The sequence below is a fragment of the Lagopus muta genome, chromosome 3 (assembly GCF_023343835.1).
Source record: "Lagopus muta isolate bLagMut1 chromosome 3, bLagMut1 primary, whole genome shotgun sequence".
Lineage (NCBI taxonomy): Eukaryota > Metazoa > Chordata > Aves > Galliformes > Phasianidae > Lagopus > Lagopus muta.
The window spans coordinates 11084867-11112139 of record NC_064435.1 but is presented as its reverse complement, the minus strand read 5'-3'; positions in this window follow the sequence as shown (position 1 = coordinate 11112139).

Sequence of the window (27273 nt, the reverse complement as noted above, 5' to 3'; positions counted from 1 at the left end):
AATTCTCTAAAATGAAAGGGACATATAGCTATCTGAAATTGCTGCTGAACAGATAATTGCACATTCTTCTAAAAAGGGTTTGGCTACAGTATCATTTAAATGGAATTAGAATTTTAAACACATTTATGTTCTTATTTTTGTACTACAGATTTTTAAGGAACTTCAGTTAAATACCACAATGAAGGCTAGCTATACAAATTGCCTTAAGTCATATAACAGAATCATAGTATAGCTTAGGTTGGAGAGGACCTTAAAGCCCACCTATTACCAGCCACTTCCATGGGCTCATTTTCGCCCACCAGCTCAGGCTGCCCAGGGTCCCCTCCAACATGGCCTTGAACACTTCCAGGGATGGGGTACCCACAGCTGCTCTGAACAGCCTGTGCCTGTACCTCACTACTTCTGAGTAAAGATTTTTTTCCTAAAATCTAACATAAATCTTCCCTCTTTAAGTTTAAAGCCATTCCCCTTTGTCATTTCACTATTAGACAATGTAAAAAGTCACTCTCCCTTCTGCTTATAAGCTCCTTTCAAGTACTGGAAGGCTAAAACAAGCTCTCCCCAAAGCCTTCTCTTCTCCATTTCACTCGCCTTCACAGGAGAGGTGCTCCAGCCCTCAGATCATCTTTGTGGCCCTCCTCTGGACCTGCTCCAAGAGCTCCACATCCTTCTTACATTGGGGGCCGTAGAACCAGACTGCATGCAGTAATCCAGATGCGGCCTCACGAGGGCAGAGTAAAGGGAGAATCTACATAGTTGATAGCAATATTGATAGAAAACACGCTGTTGAGACTGTCAGTGTAACGGGATTTCCAGTTTTTATTACAGCTCAAAGATGAAATCACATCAAATAGCTTCGTGACTTTTAATATATAAGAAATAGAAAAGCCCACAAATGACCAAACTTAGTGGGCAGTGCAGCAGGAGCCCGGCACACAGAGGTGCTCCAAAAAAAAAACAAACCCAAAAACTCATAAAAACTGGAAAGACCTTTTTTTTGCAATTTTTTTCCATGTTTCTCCTCGCGCTGATTGTTGTGCCTGTCTCTGCACTGTCTCTGAGCAGTGATAACTCATTCTGAAATCACTCCCAGCATTTGACTGCTGTACCTCAGACCTGTTCGCAAGTGATCAAGAAAGCTCTGCTTCATCAGCTTACCTGGATTGGACTGTTCAGTCTATATGATAATACTTGAATGTGTCACTTTCTCTGGGTCTCATTGAGATGATAATTTGACCATCTTCTTGTTGTATTAAGATCTCAGCCTGCGGGACCATTAACTTTCTGAAGCTGAATGCTGCCTGGCTTTTTTTTGTCTTCTGAAATTACTTGTAGGATCCGCTTAGTCTCTCTGCTGTCAGTTTCAATGAGATCAACTATATTCTGGTTATGAAAGCCCAAACTAGAAATCTCAGCACTCTTTGAGCCTGAAAAGCACGGCTGAAAATCAGACCTTACCACTTAAATAACTATTTCAGTTTATTTACTTGCTACCAAGAATGTCATAACCCTGGAAAAATCTCACTATAATCATTGATTTTTACTATTCACTTTCTAGCCTTTTTTTCAAAATTACAAGTGTTAATTCATAGCATATTTATTAGTTCTTGAAACTTTGTGCAGCTGATATGTGGTTGGCTGTTTGCCTTTTGTCTAAAAAAATCATCTTGCCAGGTCATTTGTGAAATCGCATCTACCTGACACAAGGTCTGAGATGCTCAGTCCCAATTTGAGTGCTCTAATTCATGAACTGCAAGAGCATGTGAAGTCAGCATGGATTTGGGGCATGACACTGGGCTTTTGGCTAAGGCGAAGAGCAGAAATGACAGCAAGGAAGGAAGGTCAGTGAAACTACTGCCTGGTGCAGCTGGGGCTTTAATTAAGAAAAGAAGCAAAGTTGAAGAAGTATCTTGGTGTTTTGATCTCTCTTTATCAGGAGTTCAACTGCTAAGGTTTTAGTGCTGCAAAAACTGCTGTATTTTCCTATCAGGTTTTCCCTAATGCTTACTTATGATGTATGAAATGACCTACAGATCAATGCATGGATATAATTTGGATTTCAGGTTTATCAAATTGCTGACACTGGATGACTGAGGAAGCCAATCTGCTATCTGCTTTTTTTTTACTTTTTTTTTTTAATCTATATTTTTTAATGAAATCACTTTTGCTAATTCGGTTGACAGCTGTATTGGGCCTCTCAGGAACACTGCAAAGAGTAGACTGTCAGAGAGGATGGAAACTCCTTACACTTATGTGCGTTCACAGCTATTTTTAATATTGCAGAATTGCAGCTATGTCTGGAGGGGTCTGCTGTTGGCAGTGGACACAGATGATTTGGGGTAGCCTCTGCCATTGATAGAAGCATTTTCTAAATTCCGAATTTCTTACAATTAAATATAGTACAGAAACAAAGTACTGCATTCTAATTTTGCACACGATAAGCTCAGGTACACTGCAGTTATATAATTTACCCAAGCAGCTCTGTGGCAGAGATAGTAATGTTACTAGCCCGAGTCACAGGGATTTCATTAGTAGATTAATTACATGTGACTTCATGACTTCAGTTTGTTTAGGACATTCTCAATTTTGAGGTGTTTTACTGCAAGAGCTATTGTAATGCAATTGCCTGTTTGAGTAGTCTGGGCCTCAGGAACCATTTGATTTTGAATTCCAGCCTTGATTTTCAGCTCCTATTTGTCTCTTTTCTTCTTCCAGATCATCACTTACACTTTGTATTTGCCTCACAGCAACTCTGAAGATGAGAGGAGGGGGAAATGTCATAGAAGTTACTCATGTTAATATGCTTTCTGCCATATGTTTAAGAAAAATATCCTATTTGATGTTCTCTGAGGAACACTCTTGAATATTTTGCAGTGGATTTTTACAATATATATACAGTGCTAAAGTCAGTCTAATCCTGCCAGCAAGTCTGGGGAAATAGATAGTTTCTTCCTTCAGGAATACATTTACAATCTTTAAAATTATACTCTCTAGTGAAACATCTCTGCCCTGAGACCTTGGAAACTTTTATTCTACATGCATGGCTAGCAGCCTGCGATGTAAAGGATGGCAGAGACTTAGTTTATGAGACTGTTAAAACTACTCCCTTGATTTTCCCTATGGTAAACATGACATCAGAATTTCCAAGCAGTTTGCAATGGTACAAAGCTAAATGTCTCTTCAAGTACAACATAGTCCAGTTCCTTGTGTATTCACAGCATTTCAGGAGCATATCAGTACATCTGCTGGATTTGTTTAGAAGCTTTTCCAAAACTGAAAATCTTTGTAAAAATCCTTTATAGATATACTTTTAATAAGCCACTTCCTAGCAAATGCTGCATAAATCCTGAGCATCTGTCAATTTTACCCATACCTCTGAGTGAAACATGACATTTAATTCTTGTGCATGTGCACACAGATTCAATTTCAGTCCCATTCACCCTAAGTGCTAAACAAAAATAAAACAAAACAAAAACACCTATAGTGTACTTCAGACTGAGGAAAGGAGTTAATATGAAGAGTGGAAATGACATGGTAGCTATAGTTTTTTTCATCATAATTTTTCTGTAAAAGAATGTTAAATGTATATAACCATGTATCAAGTAATTTCTACCCAATTATTTATTGTTAGTAGTAGCATTTACAGGTCTTTAATTCTTTTCCAGTTTTACATCTATCATACTTCCATGTGACGGGTTAAATATGTGATTTATGGATTATAAAAAATAACTGGTAAATATATTTAACTGTTTCAGGTCCTATTCAAGTGCTGCAAGTTTGCCTTTTACTAGCACGGATAGCCCTGACCAGTAACTGTTGTCCAAAAGTGAGAGGGGGTTGCAAACTTAATTTTGAAGGAGTGACTCCTGATTCCTATTTTCCTAATATCCAGGAAATAACAGTGTTTAGAAAATGCCTGAAGGTGCTAGCAGGTTAGAAAGTAACCTGGAATGGAGAAGGATAGTTAATAATCTTCATGAGGAAATCTCACTGATTCTAAGAATTTGAAAATGTGGAATAATAGATTATTTTTGCCATGTTTTCCATAGCGTGAGAAAATGAAATGGATAATTCATACGTGGAGTACAAAGAATGTTGTTAAGAGCATAGATTAGGACTTAATCTCAAAATCTCAAGTGACTGATTGTCTTCAGGCAACTCTGGAACTTTATTTTTCTTCTGGGATTCTTCTCCATACTATCACAAATTTGAGAACTATCATTTTTTTTTGTTTCCATCAGCCTCACCCCAACTCAGCCTGTGCAGTTTAGGACAGGAGACACCAGCTCAAGAAAGTGGTTGTTTCCCAGTTGATATAGAATCATAGAATTGCCAAGGTTGGAAAAGACCTCTAAGATCATTCAGTCCAGCCATCCACAACCATCCACATATTCACACATTCTTTAGAGATGCTCAATGCCACCCAAGAGAATTCCCAGTTCTTATTTTCCAAAACCCATTCTCTAACCCTTAATCAGAGACAATCATACGTCTTTTTTTACATCAGCCAATCTGTCCTTAAAAATCATCTCAAACGATGCTTCCTCTCACTTTCTCCATGCTTTTCTCCACAGCTAAGGTAACATTTGACAAATGACAGGAAGGAATCCTGGAAATACTGTGCTGTACACAGTACAGTACAGGCCTTAAAAGTGAAGTCAAAGTTGATGGTGTGCAGAACCAGAGGTTTACATCTGTGCATGGTTTTGTGGATTTGCTAACTGTTCTCTTCACTATATCCCTGTGAATTTTATTGACTTCTGACATAAGCAATCCTTTCCTGTCCTTCTTAGATGTAGGGGAATTTCTTCCCTCTCTTTAACCATAAATACATTATTTTTAATGAAAGTGAGTTGAGTAAGCAATGTCCATTTTGGTTATAGAACCCCGACCTAAATCAGAATGAGCAATAATGTAGACTTCCAGGCTTGCACTATTCAAATGTTGATGGCTTTCTTCCATTCTTTCCAGCCTTATTCTTTATGACAATTAATTAATCTTAGTCTTAACAATAACATTACAAACTCTGTCCAGAACTAACTGTGAATGATAAGATGTCTGCAGCATCATCCCTTGTAATATTGCATCCTTTCTGATTGGCAAGGTTTTGGCTGAGATAATTTTCTTCATGGAGGAATGGTGTGATCCTGAGTATTGATTTTTGATGAAAATGGTAGTGTTGAGACATCAGTGTTTTAGTTGCTGCAGAGCAGTGAAGCTCAGAGCCAGATCTTCTCTACTTCTCACACTACCAGTGAAGAGCTGGGGGTGCACAAAGATCTACGAGGGGACACAGCCAGGACAGCTGATCCAGACTGATCAGAGGGATATCTCATACCATATGGCATCATGCTCAGCAATGATACTGTGGTAAAGGAGGGGGAATTGGAGACTTTTGTTCTGATGGCATTTGTCTTCCTGGGAAACCATTATGCATGGTGAACCCTGCATTCATGGAAGTGGCTGAACACCTGCCTACCAACGGGAAGCAGCAAATTAATTCCTTGTTTTTCTTTTTGCATTCAGCTTTTGCTTTACCCACTGAACTGCTTCTATCTCAACCCACAAGTTCTCACACTTTACCTTTCCAGAGCTCTCTCCCACCCCACCTGGGGAGAGAGAGAGAGAATGGCTGTGTGGCGCTGAGTTAATGCTGAGTTAGATCACAACACTGACAAAGGATTACAGTCTTGCTCCTGTTTCTAACTCTGCTTATAAAACTGATCTTATCCTCAGCCCTGTGGCCTGATCTATATACTGATTATAACTTTGCTCATCCTAGCACTGAAATACTTGCAGAATCCAAGAATAAGTGAACTTCAACCCTTACTGCTCCCAGCAAAATCCTTGTCATAACTCTAATTGTATCTCAGTTACCCTTAAGAGTGATATGCCTCTAACACTGTGCTTCACCTCAGCCTTGATCCACCAGAGTGCATCCCAGTAGTCATTTGTGGAAGATCAGAGAATGAGAATCAGCTTGTGGTTTAAAATGGCAGCCAGCTAAGCACCACACAGCCAGTCACTCACTCTTCACAGGTGGGATGAGAGAGAGAAATGGAAGCAGAATATGTGCATATATCCATATACATATATGAAATGCAACTACTTGCCACACACTGACTGAAGCTTAGCTACAACTGACTGCCAACCAACACCTTGCTAAAAAGGCAACCTCTCACCACCCACCAATTATTACTCAGTTAATCTCTGAGCATTACCTGCCCTTTGCCAAATCTCCACAACTCTATTACCTTTCACATGACGTCAGGTGGTATGGGAATATCCCCTGGCTTAATTTAGGCCAGCTGTTCTGCTGTTATGCCACAGTGGCAGTGGCTCTTCCCTGTGGAACATCCTGTCCCAGCCCGGAGCATGCTCTTATCACTCAACAACAACAAAACCTCGGTGTGATGGTAACATTGCCTCAGCTGAAAATAGGACAGCCAACAAAATTGACCAGAAGAGCTGTGATACTTTTAAAGATCTGCTTATAAAGGGCTAAGAAATCATGCAAAACTTTGGGCCTCCTACAGTCTCCTGTTCTCCCTCCTACACTTATTATGCTTTAATTGCAATTTAATTATGTCTTCTCGTATTCATCTACAGGCATTAAAAAAAAAAAGAAAGACTTTGTAATTCTTGATTCTTGAACAGAGGTTCAGAGAACTCCCATGGGTTTAAAAGGGTTCCAGAAAAAGCAGAAATTACAGTGAATTTTTTAACTTGTCATAAAAATATCATTACAATTCCTATGCGTAACATTAGGATGTTAATTGATTGTACTGTTTCCAGGAGAGTTGACCTCCTAATCCTGGAAGAACAGCAGATACTGTTCTCACTCAAAGCAACTTCATTAAGTATGAGATTCAATGTACATTAAGACGCCTACCTTTGGATACCTGAAAGGTGTAATTTAGCAAATGCATGCATTCTGTCTGAACAACTGTTATGGTCAGTGCAGATGTAGTGAATCTAGGCAGTGAAGCGCTCCAGGTAATCATCTGGCTCACTAATGTGTGCTTCATCAGAGAGAACCAAATCACTCCAAAGCCACCACTGACTGGGATAATTAATGGCTTGATTCACGTTGCTAAAAATAGGCTTTACCTGTTACTTGAGATGAAGTAAGGCATTTTGCCTGTCTCCCATGCCCTGTAGGTCTTAACTATACAGGAGCATTAGGAATGGCAGTAGGTATCAGTATCTAGTGAGTCAACTTCTAGCTTAGTTTTGCACTAATAGACAAGAGACTATAAGGGATGTTTCTATTATTTTAGCACCAAGAAATCTGTCTGTAGCTGCCATACCATCTACATGTCATTGAAATCCTACTAAGAATTACAGGTGTGATCGGGAGTAACATGAAATTACAACCACCTGAGATTGTCTCACTATTTAATGAATGGTTTTTATCCCATTTTAATGAGTCATAATTCTCCACTGCTGGCACAGTGATTTTGCTGTCATTTTCTGTGAATTCTGAAGACATTGGTAGTTATGTCTTCCTCCCTGGGTATAGGATAAAATGCTTTGCTGGAAGCAGTATGAAAACATGAACTTATGCTACCAGGCTGGATCTCTGAAGAAAGTAACACTACACTTAGTGGACTGAGATACCAAACTAAGTTTGGATCAAGCTACCTTTGGCTTTTTTTTTTTTAATACAATCACAAATTTTGCCCAAATGTGAGAAAACAAAAAAATTTTCTAACTTTCAGAGCTTTTTTTTATCTGTTGTGAATTCTGTTGCTCCTAAAATCTAAGTTTTGAAGTTACCCTTTATTTCAGCATAAAGTTGGGCTATATGTCCTCCTGACTACTCTTAGAACCAAAGCATGAAGTACTGTTCTGTAAGGAAGGCCTTTGAATACAGAGAATAGCTATGGACCACACTGGATACAGTGCAGCATGTCTAAAATGGCACTGTGCACTTCTGTGTAGATACTTGAACCACAACCTTAATCACTTGCATTCTCCTTCAGTTGTTATATTTCTTTGCTAGCTGAAGAACACTATGTAGTGAAGCCTAAAAAGTTATATTTGGGGTTTTCCTGTTGAGCAGATGTAGATCATCCCTCTAGCTTCCATTGCAGACCGTACTAATGTTGAACCCCTTTATAGGTTTTCATGATCTTCAACATGAGTGTTTCCAAGGAAAGAGGAGAAAAAGATTATTCAGTAAATTTCAAAACGTGTTGTTTTCTGCGGTAGGCAGATTTTGACTGTTAAGTCCACCTAACTCTGTAAAGGAATAGGATAGCTCATAGTGTTACTATAAATCATTATCAAGCATGTCAGGCTAAGCCTGAATAATTTTGGAGGTCGTGCAATAGCAGCTGCTGCAGAAAGCAAATAATATCAGGCTTTTTTGGAAGCTAGACTAGGTCAGTGAATGCTCATGGCACGCAGCAGCACATTCACCTTGGCTCCAGCCTGCTCACCTGAAGTAACACAGTGCATTGGAGCATGTTAATACAGATGTGCTTCAGGGTGCGCTAATTCCTCCTCTCCTTCTTTTCATTCCCTTGGCACGAAGCAGCATCAGTGGGAAAGGACACTGGGGAAGAACCTTAAATGAGCCAAAACTAAAGTGGTTCAGAGCTGCTGGATCCCCTCAGATTTGCTGAAGGAAAAGAGTGTTACAGGAAAGTAATGCAAAGCAGTGAAAATGGAATAGCAGAGGAAATAAAAGGCAAGGATCATAAGGAAGTTGGAATCAGGGAGCAGTAAAGAGGATATATGAAGCTTGTGGAAGGATAATGAAGCTCGTGGAAGGATAAAGTACTCTGCAAAGAAAATAGAAAAGGAATAGTAAGTGGGGACAGGGATGAACTCCAACACTGACTTCATCAGACAGGTCAGAGTATCTCCCTTGAAAGCCTCCTTTTAGAATCTCTTTGAATCACTGATCAAATTTAATACAACAATACAAGGCAGCAAGACACAAAAACAAAATACTGACCTGGAATCAGTGGATTTGGCCTTCTTAAAGGCAAGATAAAAGGTTTTACAGAGATACCTGAGTCACAAAGTGAGTAAAGCCAGTAATAACCATAAATTCAAGCCAAGAAAATAGCTATTGCTCCTGAGCAGGAGTAATCATGATGGAAAAAGACTCCATTAAAAATAAAGCCTGCTACTTTTGGTATCTAGTGAGACAACCTCTATACAGTACTAGTCCCATACTGAGTTGAAGGCTATCCTTCTGGGAATATAAGAAGATTCATAGATACTGAGACAGGAGCACCTCAGTGTAGGTGTTTCCATGTGGGAGTCTACATGTGCTGGTAGTTTCCCATTACAGTGGTGAGTTAGATTTGGATGTGCCTTCCTGGATGTCATAGGAACCCAACTACCATAGATATGTTAGAACTATATAGGATTGCCAGTTGTGACAAAAGATGTAAAAGAACTGTACTCTCAGAAATATTCTGATGGTACTATCAACCTATGGTTAGCCCACTGAATTCAGCCATTATCCTGTTAACTGATGAGACTGAAGGTAATCTGCCAGTGCTTTAGAGAGAAGTGAATTCCCCTTTGGGTTCTCCTAACTAGAATGATCTGGAGTTTGAATCAGTTACCTACACATTGATTTCTGATGCCATTTGTGAGGCTCTAAGATATCCAATGAGAAGATTAAGGACGTATTTCTGGCCAGAAATCTTTCTGCCCAAGAACATTTCTTTCTGATTAGATTATCTGTATATGTAACAATTGTCTAAGAGTTATACCTGCTGAGGAAAGATAAGATTATATGGGACCAAAACAGCAGAGTCATGATTGTATCTGACTTGTTGATAAAGGTTATAAATAAATTTTAGGAGAGAATCAGCATGAAACTTGATGGAAAAGATAGCTCCTGATTGTTTGGTTATATTTATGTGAGTATAAATTTGTAGAACAGTTTGATTTCATCCTAAAATACGAGGTTCAAAGAGTGCTGAAAAACTGGGATATACTTTTCTTCCCCCTTTCCAGCCAAAGCCAGATGATTCAAAGCTTTCATACAAGATGAACTTCTTTAGCAGGGCAAAGAGATATTTGGGGTGGTTCTAGTTTCCATAATATTTAGGGATAAATCAACCACAGATGTTATACCTTAAGGGAAGAAGGCCACTGGAACTATTTCTATTCATTTATCCCAAACAAGCTCACCAGTGTATATTCGACATTTCTATCCCTCACCCTCTGCTCTGAAGTATCTCCAAATTGTTTTGCTTATCTTCTTCCTTTTCTATGCATTTTGGTTGTTACTGATGTGGATGTTACTACCAGTGAAAATGAATTCTGTAGTGGTAGATCTGCAGCACTTATCTCTCCCCCTTGTTAATTTCAGAGTTGACCTGTGGACCCTGTGGAGAAGGACCTGGGGGTCTTGATAGATGAAAAACTTAACATCAGCCAGCAGTGTGCCCTTGCGGCTCGGAAGGCAAATGGTGTCCTGGGCTCCATCAGAAGAGGGGTGGTCAGCAGGGACAGGGAGGTGATTGTCCCCCTTTATTCTGCTCTTGTGAGGCCCCATCTGGAGTACTGAGTCCAGGTCTGGAGCCCCCAATACAAGAAGGACAGGGAGCTGTTGGATAGAGTCCAGAGGAGAGCCACAAAGATGATCAGGGGACTGGAGCAACTCCCCTATGAAGACAGGCTGAGGGAGCTGGGCTTGTTCAGCCTGGAGAAAAGAAGGCTGAGGGGTGACCTCATTGCTGCCTTTCAATACCTAAAGGGAGCCTACAAACAGGAGGGGAATCAACTCTTTGAAAGGGTAGATAACTGCAGGACAAGGGGAAATGGTTTTAAGTTGAAGGAGGGAAGATTTAGGTTGGATGTCAGGGGGAAATTCTTTAGAGAGAGAGTGGTGAGGTGCTGGAACAGGCTGCCCAGAGAGGTTGTGGATGCCCCCACCCCAGAGGTGTTCAAGGCCAGGTTGGATGGGGCCCTGGGCTGCTGGTCTGGTATTAAATGGGGAGGTTGGTGGCCCTGCCTGTGGCAGGGGGGTTGGAGATTCATGATCCTTGAGATCCCTTCCAACCCTGGCCATTCTGTGATTCTGTGATTCTGTGATTCTGTGAAGAAGTTGAGAATAAGCAAAAAAAGTATGCTTTGTTTATTTGATGGTGTTTCAAGGCGAAATAACATCAGCATGGGGAGCTTGGGAAGTGAAGCTTCCTCCTTGTGTACTCTCTGCAGCACCATGATCTGGCTCAGATCTCTCTTGGCTCCTTTTTTGTGTAACCTCCTACAATTACAGGTTAGAGTATCTCTTCCCTCTTTCTTTCACAAGTATTAAAAAGCCATAATGATTGGGCACACTCACAAGAGGTATTGGTAAGGATTTGATCACCTTCAGGATGTGATTCGAAGAAGCATTTGCACAATAAGTGCTTTGATCATTAGACTATCATACTAAAACTTGATCACCACCTCTTATTTTCCTCTTTCTTTCTTCATTTTAAAAATATTTTTCAGTGGAAGTGGCTGACGTTACTGGGTTTCATAATCAAATCAAGGGGTGGGCAGGCAGTAAGGAGGCTCAAGGGGATCTTGGTAAGGATGCTTAGGGATGAACTACAAATTAATGGTGGTGGGTGAAGAGGTACTAAGGCTTTGTGCTACTGGAGTTTCAGACAAGGTAGCAGAAGGCAATGATGTTCTGTCCTGGTGAAAACCTAGGAAATATTTTGGTGCATAAGAGTGTCATCAAGCTTTTTACTGAGAGACACCCAAACACCAACTAAGCTTCTCTAAATGTGTCTGTGCTTTTCTGTTTTGTCTACACTTTTCCATTTTTTCTCCTACTTAAATCACAGACATGTTCGGTCATTTTTAATTTCAATTTTTTTTTTATCAACTCTTGCAGAATTTTAGGCAAGTTGAAACCTGAGTTTCAGAATATTTCATTAAACCTTGATAGCTTAAAGGTCCTAAGCATTCAGGTACTTTTACATGTCTTGGTATATGCACCAGTGCAGGCCATCTGTATTACTGACATCTGGTGAGCCTCGATGACACAAAATTAGGAAAGCAAAACAGAAGACTCAGTCATTCTCTGCTATCTGCTCTAGGCCCAACAAATACGGGACTTAAAATAAATCTGAGCTGTTAATCAAAGCTCCGTACACATGCTCATCTGTCATCATCTGTGACAGTAAAACCCCTGCTGCTAACAGCATGCAGAGATGCAATTATTTGTTTTATAACTAGAAACATTAGCAAACACAACTAGATGCACAAAACAAATAAAAGGACAAGCCAGACACTGACAAATAATTAATAGATGCAGATGACCTTCTGCTCACAATTAAAAATCTAACATTCAAAGCACTAAAATCACCCAGCCTATCAGAATCTGGAAAAGCGTGATGTTATAAAATCTACCAGACCAATCAGGTTATTTTACCATGCCTTTGGAATTAGAACAGAAAGACAAACACAATTTATATTCTGATCAAACAGGCTTGTATGAGATAATCAAAGACAATCTGAAATGGTCCATCTCAAATCTTTGAGCTGAGCTAGTACTGTGGAAACCATCTGACAACTCCATCTTCCTTTATTGTAATTTTTTGTAGAGGAGGAAGGAGAGGGAAAGAGAGCCATTAAACACTGCCACGTGACAAAGCAATAACCTGTAGAAAATTATTGAGATAGTATAATAAAAATCTGATATTAATCCCTCCTGAAAAGTCTACAGTAATACAGGACTAGCATGCCTGAAAATCTGTCAGTCAAGACTCATCATCACCCAAAGCTCTAAGAGACATTGTAGGGATGTGAAAATTAGTAAACATCTATGTTTTTCAGATCTGAAAGAACCAGCTAATAGGTCCTCCTAAGGAAGAGGTGGATCCTTTATAAATTACCTTGTGATAGATGAAAAAGGGGAAAAAAAAAGATGGGGGATACCTAGCCAGCATGCTCCTGCGGTGGCTGTGAAATATTAGATTCTGTAGTGTGCTTCCTGACAAAGGACATTCCAATGGGGTTATCAGCTGTGCCACTTCACCAAGACCAGGTAAGAGATGAGAGCTCCCTGCTTGACAACCAGCCAATAACTGAATCAGTGTGATGTGCAGTACAGCGAGACAGAACTCTTACTGTGTGTGCAGACAGAAAACAAACAAATAAAAACATAAGTGCAAAGGGATTTTTGACAGTTAAGACATTTCCTGAATTACTTATCTTAGTTAAAACCAAGATGTGATTGATATGCTTTTAACTTTCTGATACAATAGCTCATGCAGACCACTTGAGAGCCAATCTTTATACTTTGGAAATGACTGTCATAAGAAGTGTAGACAACAAATCAAAATGTTGGTGTTTTTTTTCATTTTCATTTTTGAGAAAATAATCATATTTCTATACTGCACAGATTAAAAGTCTGGACTTAAAGCATAAAATAGCATTTTCCAATTTATGAAGAATTTCTATTTCTTTTTTCAATTTATAGCAGATTCATTACCTTCAATAATGCTCTTGGTTTCTAGCATATTAACTGAAAGCCAAATTTGACCCAGAGACTTCAACATTTCTTTTAAATCTAAATTTATAATAGAATGCAAAAACTTCTTAATGATGAATTGTTTTGTTGCTAGGCAGTCTGGCCCTGATGGGATGTTAAAGTTTGATTTACTCTGCTGAACCATGACCTCTTTCTCCGACAACTCATTTTTTATGATTATTTATTTATATTACAGAAGCACGTACAGACTTTGGAGGTGACCAGGGCTCTTCTGTGCTATTAGGAACTGTCCAAACATCCATAAAGAAAACCTCTTTATTTTGAAGAGATCACTATTTATGCAGTGGGCACAGCTTTTGGGGGAGCACAGTGAAATGGAGGAGTGAATTTTAGCTGCACTGAATTGCATTTCCTGGTGTGTACCTGCTGTGCACTTTGCTCTGTGGGGAAGGAATGCAGGCAGAGGCTGATAGCATCACAGAAACACAGAATCATTAAGGTTGGAAAAGACCAATAAGATCATCCGGTCCAACCATTAATCTATCACCACCATGCCTGCTAAACCATGTCCCTCAGTGCCACATCTACATGTTTCTTGAACATCTTCAGGGTTGGTGACTCCCCCACTTCTCTGGGCAGCCTGTTTCAGTGTCTGACCACTCTTTGTTTTTTTCCTAATATCCAACTTAGAAGCTATTCATTGGACAGAGACTTAACAAATTGGAAGGAACCTGAAATCAGAGTTTTGATCAGATTCTACTAAGAAAGCCTACTGAGGGTGAAAGATTCTGGTCTCTCCTTTTCACTGTGCTCTACACCAGTTATTGTGTGTACAGCAGGATTACTAGAATTAGCTAAACATGTTAAATTTTGCTAGTTTAGGCTAAGTAGCCTGAAAGTTATTGACAGAGAGAAAACAAGAATACCAACATTCACCCATATTTAGTAGCGGGGAGATGATGGTAGCCTTCTCTCCTTCACAGCATAGGCATAGTTGTTCCCCCATTATGGTCTGTCATGAACATTAATGACAAGGAGACAAGGCCAGAGAATCACAAGGAGACAAGGCCAGAGAATCACAACCACATCATCTGTAAGTTTTGAGGTTCCTGCCTCGTGTAATGGCCTGACAGTGATTTACTACAAACCAGCTTATGAGTTACTAGAGAGCAAGGAAGGGTGAAGGAAGAAAAAACAGCTGTGTGATATTTATTTTGAGAACAGAGTAAGCATGCAAATATTGATTTTATAAACTGGTACAAACCAAGAAGGTCCTATTTATAGTTCTGAAAACCACATGAGCTCACTAAGGTGCTATGAAACCATTTCACCTAAGGTATTCATGTTTTGTTAGCAGAACAGCATTGCCTCATATCCCAAATGAGCTGCACTGCAAATGGCATATGAAAATGGATTGCTGGGTTTATGCCTGGCTTACCGGGCTGCACAGGCAGTGCTGCTCTGCCATGAGTGCCTGAGGAAGCATGGAAGTGTTCAGGTCTCGTATAGCCCACACCAGCTTCTTGCAACATGGACCTGAGGTGCAGAGTGGCGGAAAATAGATCTTCATCCACCCATGCTAGCCATGAAGTGATGTCTGAAAAGGTGATTCTGACAAACTAAATCAGGAACAGCAAATTTATCTTACTTTTAAGTGGAGTCTCATGCATCTATATTAAATTCATGCTTATAATATCCTGTTCTGTCTGTGGGCAAGATTGAGAAGAGTCTGATTCCATCTTCTGTACTGCCTCCCAGCAATTATTTATGTACAATGGTGTGATTCTAGATTATATGAGTGGATTTGGAACAAAGGACCTTTTAAATAAAAAATGATAAATGGAGAGTGTTTTGATTTGTGTTAGACTGCTCTTTGTTTGGGAAATAGGTCCTTCTATTAAAAAAAAAAAAAAAAAGCATAAAATGCTTTTTATGCTGTTGTTATTTTTCATTTCCCTCTGTCTTTCTCTGTAGATGTTCAATACCTGTTTGGCAATGTAATACTAATACAAAACAGTAAAAGTGAAATAATATGAGAAAGTTGTTCCCACATTATTCATAACTGAAGAAAGAATGGACAATTATTTAGGAGCATTTTCTTGCACATCTTCTCTAGTCTTTGCAAGCTCTTGTAGTACCAACACAGCCAGAGGTGAACCATATCAGCCAATTGCACAATGGAGAGTTGGATGCTTTATCCAAGTTAGCTGTTAGGCTCCTTCAAGCTCCAGCAGGGAGGAAGAAACATGTCCAAAATGTGCCTGGCTTCACCTGTCCTATCTGCTACTTTTAAAGGAGATGGATTCCATTCCAAAGGTACAGACCTGTCTCCATGATTGAACACACTCATCTGACTGACCTTTGGACAGCTGAAAATTAAGCATGACAAAATCTCTTTTCAAACTGTGTGTATATATTCATGAGTAATGGATCCACTCTCTTCAAGCTTGTGTTGTTGAATGTGGTTGTTTTACCACCTATTAACCCTTGTAATTGTAAGGAAGCATATCTGAAACAGCACTGAAAATTGCAGGATTAGCTGAGTAAGGTTTTCCTCTTCATTTTGATAATATTTCACAGTCTTTGAAACACAGTTCTTCTTTAAGACAGAAAAGGTGAGTGGTCTGCATGAATATCTGCTGCTCCAAGGCTGTGACAGATTTTCTATAAACATGATTAAATCTTTGGCTCAGTGTATTCTCATAATGGCATTGCTTGGACAATCTTGGCACAGACGTCCATACCCAAGAAGATGGGTACCCAGCTGGGACAACACATTTTCTTCTGCCGCTGAATGCAAAATCCCATAGTCATTTATTGTTCTTGTTGTAGGATTAGTGGGTAATGGATGCTGACATTTGAAAAGAAATCATGTAGTCAGAAAGAATGTGCTGTTCTTCCAGAGATTAGATCCATAAGCCTGAAATATGAGAAGTTTAAACAAGCAGGACCAACTTCAGTCACATATCTTGCTGTAGAAACAAATCTGGTTTCTAGTTCTTCCCCAGTTTCATTTGTGCTTGTTCCATATAATATAATGAATAAAATATTGAATCATTTTCGATAGTGAAAAAATCCATTATGTGCTGCTATTCATTGAAGAGTGGCATACTTGTCTCTGTGTCTCACACTTGTTTCCAGATATATTTTCTAGATATTACCCTAAATGAAGAAACAGGTATGGTACTGCGAGAGGGAATCAGGCATCACATCTGATCCTTTCAGCAAATATACAAAGATTTTTTGGGTGGGAAGTCATCACCTGAACAACAGCTCTGTCTTGCTGGCAGCAGCGGTACAGATATGCCTGCACTTCAAGTACTGGGGAAGGTTGTAAGGTTATTCATAAATGATGGGAGAAGTTCAGCCATCTCCCATCCTAATGCTGGATGTTCAGGGAGCCTATAGGAGTAGAGAGCAGCTGCAGCACAGTGGAGATCCTCTGTATATTATCACACCTTTGTTCTTTTGTTTAACATCCAACAAAGCTGTGTGAGCCAAATGTATCTGGTAGATTGAATTTCTCCTTAACCTCACTAGCAGGGACCATGTCAAGGATTAAATCTGCACTCTAGAGAGTGGCAGATGCAAATGAGTACTGCCAGCTCACTCAGCTCACCAAGGGCAGTGCAGACACACCAGTCCAATGCAAAACAGAGGTTAATAAGTGCTGTTAAAAGGAAAGAGTATATTAGCCAGGCTGACAGTCAGTAGACAGTCAGCATGTGAGCTGGCTTATGGTTCTTGCTGTGGTCTAGGGGGCATTGCAGACTCATGCCAACTTGTAAAGTCACGTGGATATATCCCATGCTGCTTCTCTGTTGGGATGGTGCAGCAACCAGTTGTGCGGCCATTCCTGAGGGATTTGGAGTTGAAAGGGAGCAGCCAGTGCTTGGCAGGCGGGAAGGTCGAGGTACTGGATAATTAAATTCCTTGTAGGTTTTCCCTTCATGATAATGCTAAATCTAGGGATAAGTTGCCCTGGCAACAGCTCTGGCTACTGTTCTTCCCACCCTTGCCTTTATGCCTGTGATTAAATGTACTTCAGTATGTAAATCACCAGCTGAGGCTGGTGGATTTATTTATTTCTTTCACAGAAAATGATGCCCATATTAATTGATAATACAATGCACTTTCATTTCTGATTGAATAATAAAACAACACATTCACTCTTCTGAGCTCTGTCTTTAACCAACAACATATATTATTCATTGTTTCAAAATGTAATAAAGATACATACTTAATATCTGCTTCCCAATTAAACTTTATGGCTGGAGGTTGACTATGGTTATATTTTTTGGCTGTGCTTTTTAATTTTCTTCTAATGCTTTTCTGGGAATTCAAAAGGCAGCTTCAAGCATAAACATGTTGAGTGTTAAAATAGTGTAGTATATTTTATGGTCAAAATGTTATTACACAGATTTGTGGAACTATCAAGTGCGGTGACTGAAGTTAGGCACTGAACCTCCTTCATCTGATTTCTGAAATAGGCTTCAGTGACCACAGCTTCAGATGAAACCAATGGCACCAGAGATAAGTGGCCTGTTTTTTGTTTTGTTTTGTTTGAGGATTGGTGACAATTGGCTGGTTGAAAACCGTGGATTCTTGATACCTCTGCAGAGCCAGTCACGTTAATTATTATTATTGATCACATTGTGTATTTACTGCAGACACCTCAGGCGTGAGATGTGCTACCACGGATTTATGTGCTTTGCTTTAGTTAGCTCAGATAATAGGTTAGCTTCTTAATAAAAATGATAATTTTGGTCACAGGTGCTGCTTCTTGGATGCAGGCAGGCAAACTGATTAAAGTGGTTTCCCCAGTGTGGGCTCGTGCAGATATTTTTACTCTCTCTATTTTGTTCTCCTTGTGGTTATGTTAGTGGCAGACAAGACACTTGTCACATCACTGTTAGTCTGTGTGGCTAAGACCCTGGAGATGGAGGTCATCCTTTGGCCAGCAGGCAGGGAACAGCAAGTAGCCAATGGCTATGGGTGGTTGGGGCATGAAGAAAATTGTTTTATTTAGCACATGTGCTGTCCTTCAGATTGCAGACATACTGTTCTGCGTACAGTGAAGTGAGATGGAGAAATGACAATGTCCATAATTGTTGGATATTTTCCTTGCCTATAGCCAGCAAGGACTTTTTGTATCCATTATACAAACCAGGGGATGTTCTGGAAGAAAGACAAATGCAGATACTGCATGCTGTAATGAGTAAGGATTCCTGAATAATTAAATGGAGGGAATGCCAGTTTTACAAAGGTGAAACTCAAGTAAGGAAACATCTACTGGTCAATTCAGGTGGAAATGCTGGTGTCATTGTTAAGCACAGTGACAGTGAAAGAGAGATGTCCGAAGTCCTGATGTTAAGCACTCCACTTTGCTCAACACGTTCTGAACACTTTCTTTTGCTTTTCCTCCAACATAAGAAGATGGGAAAGAGCTGTTCCTAAGCATCATACTCCTAGCGGTCATTATTTAGGTGTCTGAGTCATTCACTGGAGGAATTTCTCTTTCTCCTGCTGCTACAAGGAAAATCTATGGAAATCTGCATCAAAACTTTTAGCTTAGTAAAGGTATGTGGTATACAACCTTCTTTTTCTAGCTCTTTAAATTCTCCCAGACAAATAGGAATGGGAGGAACTCAATTTGCAGTACACCTGCTATTTTCATATCTCTAAAACAAAAAAAGTAGAAAACATTTGTAAAGAGGCAGCTGTTTGACTGAACTAGACAGCTATGAGATAACATCCCTGTGGCTGGCTAGCAGCCCTGACTGTAATGCAATTGAGTGTCTAAATGGAGATCTCCAGCAGGTTAAAGAGAAAAGATGTTCCTGTCAGCAATTCTGTGCCAAAAACAATACAGAAATATTCTCAAGTAAAAAGAAAACAGGACCATGCTCTTTCTTTCAACCTAGATTGCTCCAGAAGTAATGCCTACTATTTCTTTCCATGGCAAATACAATAGTTTAGAAGAGCAAAAAACCACTGTTTGATAGAGCAAATTCTCAGTTACAAAATACTATTTTTCAGCACTGACCCCACCAGTAGCTATGGATCTTTGACAGCAATGAACAAGAGTCTTCATGCCATGCTCATAAAAATCCTCACCAATGGAGCTGATCCACTGTTTCACAGTAGCAATTATGGTGTTGGTGCTAGGAAAATGTTGCTCACTAAGTCCATCTTTCATGGACTTGAATTGATGGAAAACAGAAAGCGTGTGGTAGGGCAGTCTAGCTAAGACTGATGGTCTTCAAACTGGTATAGGGACTGGTGTTATCATGTTGTAAGAGAAAAGTTGTCATCTTCTCTGGCCTAACTCTGGAAGTTTTAGCTTTCAGGTTAGTCACTGTCATGATGTAAAGGTAAGAGTTAATGGCTTGACTGGGTTCCAGGAAATGCAGAAAGATCATCACTGTCCGAAGGACAGTCCACATCTTTTACCCTCTGAGGTCTGTGTCTTGAACTCTTTTTTTGATGGGGAATTCATATGTTGTCACTCCACGGACTGCTGTTTTGATTCCAGCTCACAGTGGTGACTCCACATCTCATCAGCAGTAATGATGTGATACATGAAACTGTAACCTTCAGCCTTCTGTTGGTTCAATAAATCCTGAAAAACTTGCATGCAGTGTTTCTGTTCCTGTCTGCGCATCTGTGGGACTCACCAGACACAAAGTCTGTGATATTCCAATGTTATCACTATAATTACTAATGCACTGAAGCTGATATTCAGCTCTGTGCACAGTTCTGTGTTCATAATCCACCGATTTGCATAGATGAGCTGATCATGACACTCTTTGTTTCACAACGTGACAAATGTGTGTGGCCATCCAGGACATAACTTATCTTTCACATTGCTGTCCCCACTGGTTAAACACACCACCCACCATCCCACTGTGCTCACATCCACTGTTTGATCTTCATAAATATTCAGAAAGTGCTAATGAATGTCACAGGGTGCCATTTTTTTCCACATAGATGAATTCAATGACTCCACCTTTTTTTCATACGTACTTCCATGTCAGCTGCCATTCTGTCAGACTGCCTCTCTGCTGCCATCTGTCACACAGCATCATATGTGGGATATTGGTGGGAAGGTTCAACCTCTACTGCCATACCACCAACATTTGCCTTTGATCTCATGGGTGAACGTAATAAAACAGGAGACGTTACTTTTGGAGCAGCCACTGTAGAATGGTACTAAGAAATTCAAATTTAGGTTTAAATAGACTTCTTACAATGGTAGAACACAGATCTGTAATTAGTGGGTATGGACATGAATGTATGGAGATACAACCAAGATAGAGTTAATGAAGATTCTGAAAAAAGGAAACTGAAATATCTCCCAAGTAAAAGGGAAAAAAAAGTATTCTGGAAATGACATGTGCTGCCTTGATAAAAGTAGTAGATTTTTGTTTTCTGGATCACTGATTTTCTTCCTAAGGAGGGAGCAGAACGATGAACTTTGAATTCTCCTTGCTAGAGGAGCAGCCAGTTTTCTATGGAAGAGGCAATTTCCAGAGGGAGTTGAATTAATAACAAAATTGATAAAAATGAGAACTCAGCATAAAATTGAAGCATTTTGAGAATGAGATGGATGAAAATTTCAAGAGATACAGGGAGAGGAAAATCTTTGACTAGTGTTATCCCAGTAACAGGGAGATTGAAAAACATTGAGAATCTGAAAATTTTTCTTTGTCAGAATGTAATAAGAATTTGGTCATTTATAAAGCCTGATAAGTAGGTCTGTGTGACTGAAAATTAGAGGAAAACCACAGTGGAATATTGAAAGGCAACAGCTACTTCCAAAGCTCACTTGAAAGTTCCCAGACCATTCACAACTTGGCAGTCTCTGCAACAGATCACCAAGCCAAGGCAGTGTGCAGAATGACTAAAATCTCCTTTTACAGCAAGGGAGGAGCTGCACTAACATTTAGGTAGGAGACTGCACTGAGGTATGTTTGAGTTCTTGTACTGAAACAGATGTTCTTCACTTTTACGTTTTAACAGATATTTAACAGATATTTTCCTAACTCAAAAAGCTTCATATCTGATCTGGAGGGACACCATTCTAACAGATTTAGAGAAACAGATCACAAAACTGAAAGACAGGGATTGTGTAGGTACAGTGATTTTTGCCTGGTTATGCTTGCAAGCAAAACAGAACTAAGATCAATGGAGTAAAATAGAAACTTGGTGTCTTAAAAATTTCTGTTTCACATGTGTGAAAACAAGAGGTTAAAGAGTTGAGGAGAAAGCGATCAACATGTTGAAGAATTATACTTGAAAATGGCTGCTGAACAGTTCACTGGATCAAAACCCTTTTCTGAAAGAGAAATAGAAGGCTTTGCCATCTACAAAACCAAATCAGAACTATCAGAAGCTTGGATCACAGGGAAAGTGAAAGGATTATATAAAAACCTCCTTAACTTTCTACTCTGAGCAGGACCTCACACTTCTCCTTGACTATTTGTGCAGATTTCCCATCCTCCAGCTGGTCTTAGCAGGAGATGAGGCAACCTGATATAGGGAAGTGACACCCTCTGTGGCAGACAACCCAGTGTTGGCTGGGTCGGGGGATTTAAATTGCTTGGCTTAATTATAGGGAGTGATATTTACTGGTAAATGCGAGGTAATAAACATCTTTTGCAGGTGTTAAAATGCAGGGTGTGGGTGGGAGTGAAGGTCCTTGGGTAAACATATGATATGTTTTTAAGTATATTTCTCACTTGAAGTGATTTATTCATGCAAGAGTTGGCTGGAGCAGAGCTTGTAGTTGTAAACAAAGAGGATGATAAAGTGGGGAAAATCTTTATCATTGGAAGGTGGACTCCAAATTTCAACTCAACAATTATTCAACTCTTATTTTTTATTGAAGTAAAAAAAAAATATCAGGAATTTATTAAAAGTAGTTGATGGTGATGCTTCTGTCAATCTCAACTAAGACAGGATATTTTGATTTAAAAATGGAGCACAATGGAATCTGCATTGCATATAACACTGGAACTGATTTAGAAACTTTTAAATGTTGGTATGTAATGTAAATGGAAGATGTGTTTCCATTATGAAGATATAACTTCAGTAGGATCCTGCACTGTTGGCCGTTCACTGTACAGATCTTTTGTCATTGATATATAAAAAGCATAAATTTGATCAAGCTGCTCCACATAATGATGAAGAAGTCAGGACACAGTAACAAAACTACTTGCAAATGGATGCAAGCAAGTACCTTGCACTTCAGTGCCAATAAGTGTAGTCTATCACAGTATTTCTGTAGATTCTACCCTAATGAAAAAGTAATAAGAGTAAGAATCTACCAGTACAATTTATTAAGAGCTTTGATGATGTTTTTACTGCAGAAATCTCTAGCATCAAGACTTCAGTCATTTTCTAAAACCAATATTTTGCTCAGACAGAGTTAATCCAAGAAAACGTTACTGTTTTTGTCATGTAGTTGTTAAATTAAACATTGCAATGTTTCCTTTTGGCTTCATAATTTATGAATCCGGTCTTTAAAACTTAGCACAGTAACTCCATGGGATAACTAAATTTCACACATAATCTTATTCATAAAATATATGCAACTCTTGCAAAAATTATTCTTAAATGAAACCTTCTGAAATGCTGCTGTTTGCCTCACACATTTCTGCCTTGCTGAAACAGCTATGATTTAAAATGCCCATGGAGCCTTCAAAATTACACTCTTAATTCTCCCTCTTGACAATGAGTAAGCCACATGATGAATAGCTGAATTACCAGCTTTTAGAAGCTGCTTTCCTTCTCCGTTACTTTTGCTTAGTGCAGATTCTTCAAGAACCAAAGAAGTAGGTGGTCAGCAGAGGACTATCAGTAGGATAGATCCAGGTGTCAAGTGATGACAGAAGGGCAGAAAGAGCATGGAATGGGGCAGCCAGATAAAGAAAGCAACAACCTTATTTACTTTCTGTACATATGCTGAGCTGTTACTCCTGATGTTTTCTTTCAAGGAATCAAAGGCATTGGAGGGCCCAGTGCAGCGTCATAATCTGAGTTTAGAGGATCATAGTTTAATAGAGGAGGAAAGAAGAGGTAGAGCTAAGAAGAAGCAGCTGATTTTTTTTCAGAGTGCTTGGTTCTAGTTTCTGAGATATTTGCATACATATTACATTTTTGGACTTTGCCATACAGTCATCTCAGAGCTTGATTCAGAATTCACTATGAAAACACTAGTACTGTAAGGTCTCTGGAGCAGAAATTCATTTCTGGAAACCTAGAATATCTGCATTGTCTAATATGACAGGAAAATTGAGTTGGAGGCATTCACAACACAGAACGAACATACAAAATATTTCTTCTTGTAATATACTTTTATTGCAGTTACATTCTGTGGTTCCTGAATCCTTCTTTTGCTTTTTCCCCTCATAGCAGTGTCAGTTTTTCTCAGTGAGGTTCTTAGCAGAGGTTATAGAATCACAGAACCACAGAACTGTAGGGGTTGGAAGGGATCTCCAGATATCATTGAGTCCAACACCCCTGCCAAAGCAGTTCCCTAACACCAGGTAGGTAGGCTGTTAAAAGAAGTTTAGTGCAAAAATCAGCATCTAATATCTTACTAAGATTTAACTGGGAAACAAACTGAGGCATGCTGCTTTTTCTCCAAGCTGTTAGGCAGAGAAAAATACATGCTGCTGTCTTGGAGCTGCAATCTCTCTGTTTCAGTTGAGTTTGTATTGCTTCGGTGTTATGAAGAAAAATAGCTGGGTTCTATGATAAACTCTTCTTGTTTGCTGCCTGGGCCATAACTATCAAAACTACAGTGCACCTTTCCAACTGTGACCTAGTTGTGTTGTCTACAAGCTCAGGGGAGGAAATGTTACAGGAGTGGTATTAACACTTTCAAATATCTACCATGTAATGACAGCGCATCTTCTATGTAGTATCCACAGGTCTGTATGGGCTTCTTTAAGTGATGCTTAATCCACTAAAATTTTTCTTTCCCTTTTTTCAGACAGTTGAAACCTACCCTCCAAGGCTGTTAGTTCAACTAATGACAACTGTCCAGCTATTAGTGGACTCTTAATGTCTCACACAGAATCACAGAATCACAGAATGGCCTGGGTTGGAAGGGACCTCAAGGATCATGAATCTCCAACCCCCCTGCCACATTCAGGGCCACAAACCTCCACGTTTAATACTAGACCAGGTTGCCCAGGGCCCCATCCAACCTGGCCTTGAACACCTCTGGGGTGGGGGCATCCACAACCTCTCTGGGCAGCCTGTTCCAGCACCTCACCACTCTCTGTAAAGAACTTCCCCCTGACATCCAACCTAAATCTTCCCTCCTTCAACTTAAAACCATTTCCCCTTGTCCTGCAGTTATCTACCCTTTCAAAGAGTCTCAATAAATATATCTTAAATTAAAGTTTACAACTGAAAAGTATCTGGCATTACAATTCTTGTGCAAGTTTTTTGTCCTTCAATTTTAATACTGGACACTTTGTGTTAGAGCACAAGGAAACTATCTGTGAGCATCAACTGCCCACCCTCATTGCTGTATGGTGCATTGAAAGCAGCCAGGCTGCCTACTTGCCTGCAGGTACCTGCAGAGGTGAGATATACTGTATCAGTACAAATGATGTCTGCTCCATGTATGTTCACCAATGTGAGAGTGGTCAGACCATGTCAAGACAATTCATCTGGTTTACAGTTCACTCTGTTCTACCCTGAAGGCCCTTTAGGAACCATCTCCAAACCCTTCAGAAGTTCTTAAGAGAAGTGCTAAACTTCTACATTCAGAAGTTAGGGAAACGTCTGGGGTTTGAGCTTGATGATCTTTAAGGTCTCTTCAGGCCTAAGCCATTTCATGATTCAATGGTTAAGTAATGCTGAAAAAATATTATCTTCGCCACAGTCCAAAAATCAGAAGATGGCAGATCATGAGGTGGTTTGCTGCCCCATTTTAATTCGAGAACATGGCCTCCAGCATAGGGGGATTGTCATAACAAATGTTAATGAACTTTCCAAATACTTTAATATGCGTGCACTCACTATTTCATGCGTAAGTTTTTGGAATGTTATAGTGTTGCCATTTTTTCTCTGTATAGAGACGCTCCTCACTTTGTTTTTCTTTTACAAAACTTCCTACACTTGGGCATTAGGCCCTTGATGAGCTTCTTCAGGAAGTTTAAATTCTTATTCCTTTATTAGTAGTCTCAAATGCTAGTTTCAATCTCTGAGATAATTAATTTCATTTACAAGCACAGCCATCCTTTTGTTTTTCTCTTCAGACACATCTTTGTGCTTTTCACTCTTCTTTCCCTCTGCAGTTACACTCCCTCATGAGCTCCTCCTCTAGAAAACATTGTTTCCACTATTTGGATGAAAACTGTCCCATCTGGGTACGCTTTTTATACCTCAAAATGACAATTGCACGTCACAAAGGGAAAAGCTTCCTTCTTTTTCCTTTACATTAGCTCTCCAATCATTTAGTGAAATCCCTATTCTATCCTCTCCCTCTTCTGCTATGAATGAGTAGTCTGCAATACTGCAGAGGTTACTTTCACAAAAGTCATCCTCACCCTTTGTTCTCGAGCTTATATGTTCCTCTTTGTCTGAATGTAGACCAGATCTGGTAACCCTAGGGCCTTAAAGTAGCATTATTTTTTTCTCATGCTCCTTTTGTATATCATTACTTAGGAGATATTGCTACTGCTGCATCTGCTTTACTGGACCTCATTTTTTTGGTACCCTGAGGCACTTTTGTACAGTTCAGACATACTCCTTGCATCACTACAGACATGAACAAAACATTTTGTTGTCACCATTTGGCCAGTCAGGAACCACAGTGCACCGCTTGCTCAAGCAGGGATAACAAGACCATCAATCATAATGAAAGACAACAGCGAAGATAAGGGCATGCAATTAATAAAATTACTTCCATTTTACATAGAGCAAAATCTCATGGCATACACTACTACAAAAATATTGTTGTAGTTAAGTGATTAACCTCTTCCAATATAGCGGGTTTTATGGACAGCAAGAATACAAGGATTTTTAAGTGGGGACTGTGAAAGAGGGCAAGCTCCTCGAGTCAACCTCATAGCCAGAAGAACTGAACACCTTCTGTGTCAGAGTCCACTTTGCTCCATCAGGGTCCTCTGATGTCCATATTCCTAGCCCAGCAGGAAGGAGAGAGCTGTCACCTACTGAAATGTTTCAGTGACTTTCCAAGCCAATGTTCTCTGTATCTTCTCTGGCCAGGAAGAGAAGAGGGTGACCCCCATCTTCTTTCAGGTAGCTGTAGAGAGTAGAGGTCCTCCTAATCTGGAAGGAAGCTTCCTGACAATAGGTCATGGTAAGTTCATCATTCTTTTGCAGGTATGTAACTGATACATTTTTTTAACTATTGAGGCTTTTCCATTTTACAAAATCATTAGAGGTGCCTTCTGCAAATCCCTTCAAGATTGCCAGGTGGCTAATCCCTTCATATCATTGCTAAGTGCTATTCTTCTTTTACCTGAAGGCTGTTTTGTGGATTAAAGGGTTCTTTGCATCTTCCCACTACCCTCAGATGGATGCCTAATGCTTATTTAATACAGAAAGCGAATTCAGAAGTGACTGTAGAAAAATCATAGTCAGGTTGACAGTTATGGCCCCTGTAACAGCCACAAAGGGAATGAGGCATACCTAACTGACTGATTGTTATACATAGAAAATCTTGGGCCATCATAGATCATTGGTCTGCAGTTCCACTCTCATTTTTCACTAGTAATTGTTAGTGTTATTTGACATTCCATCTTCCAATTTGCTGTGATAAT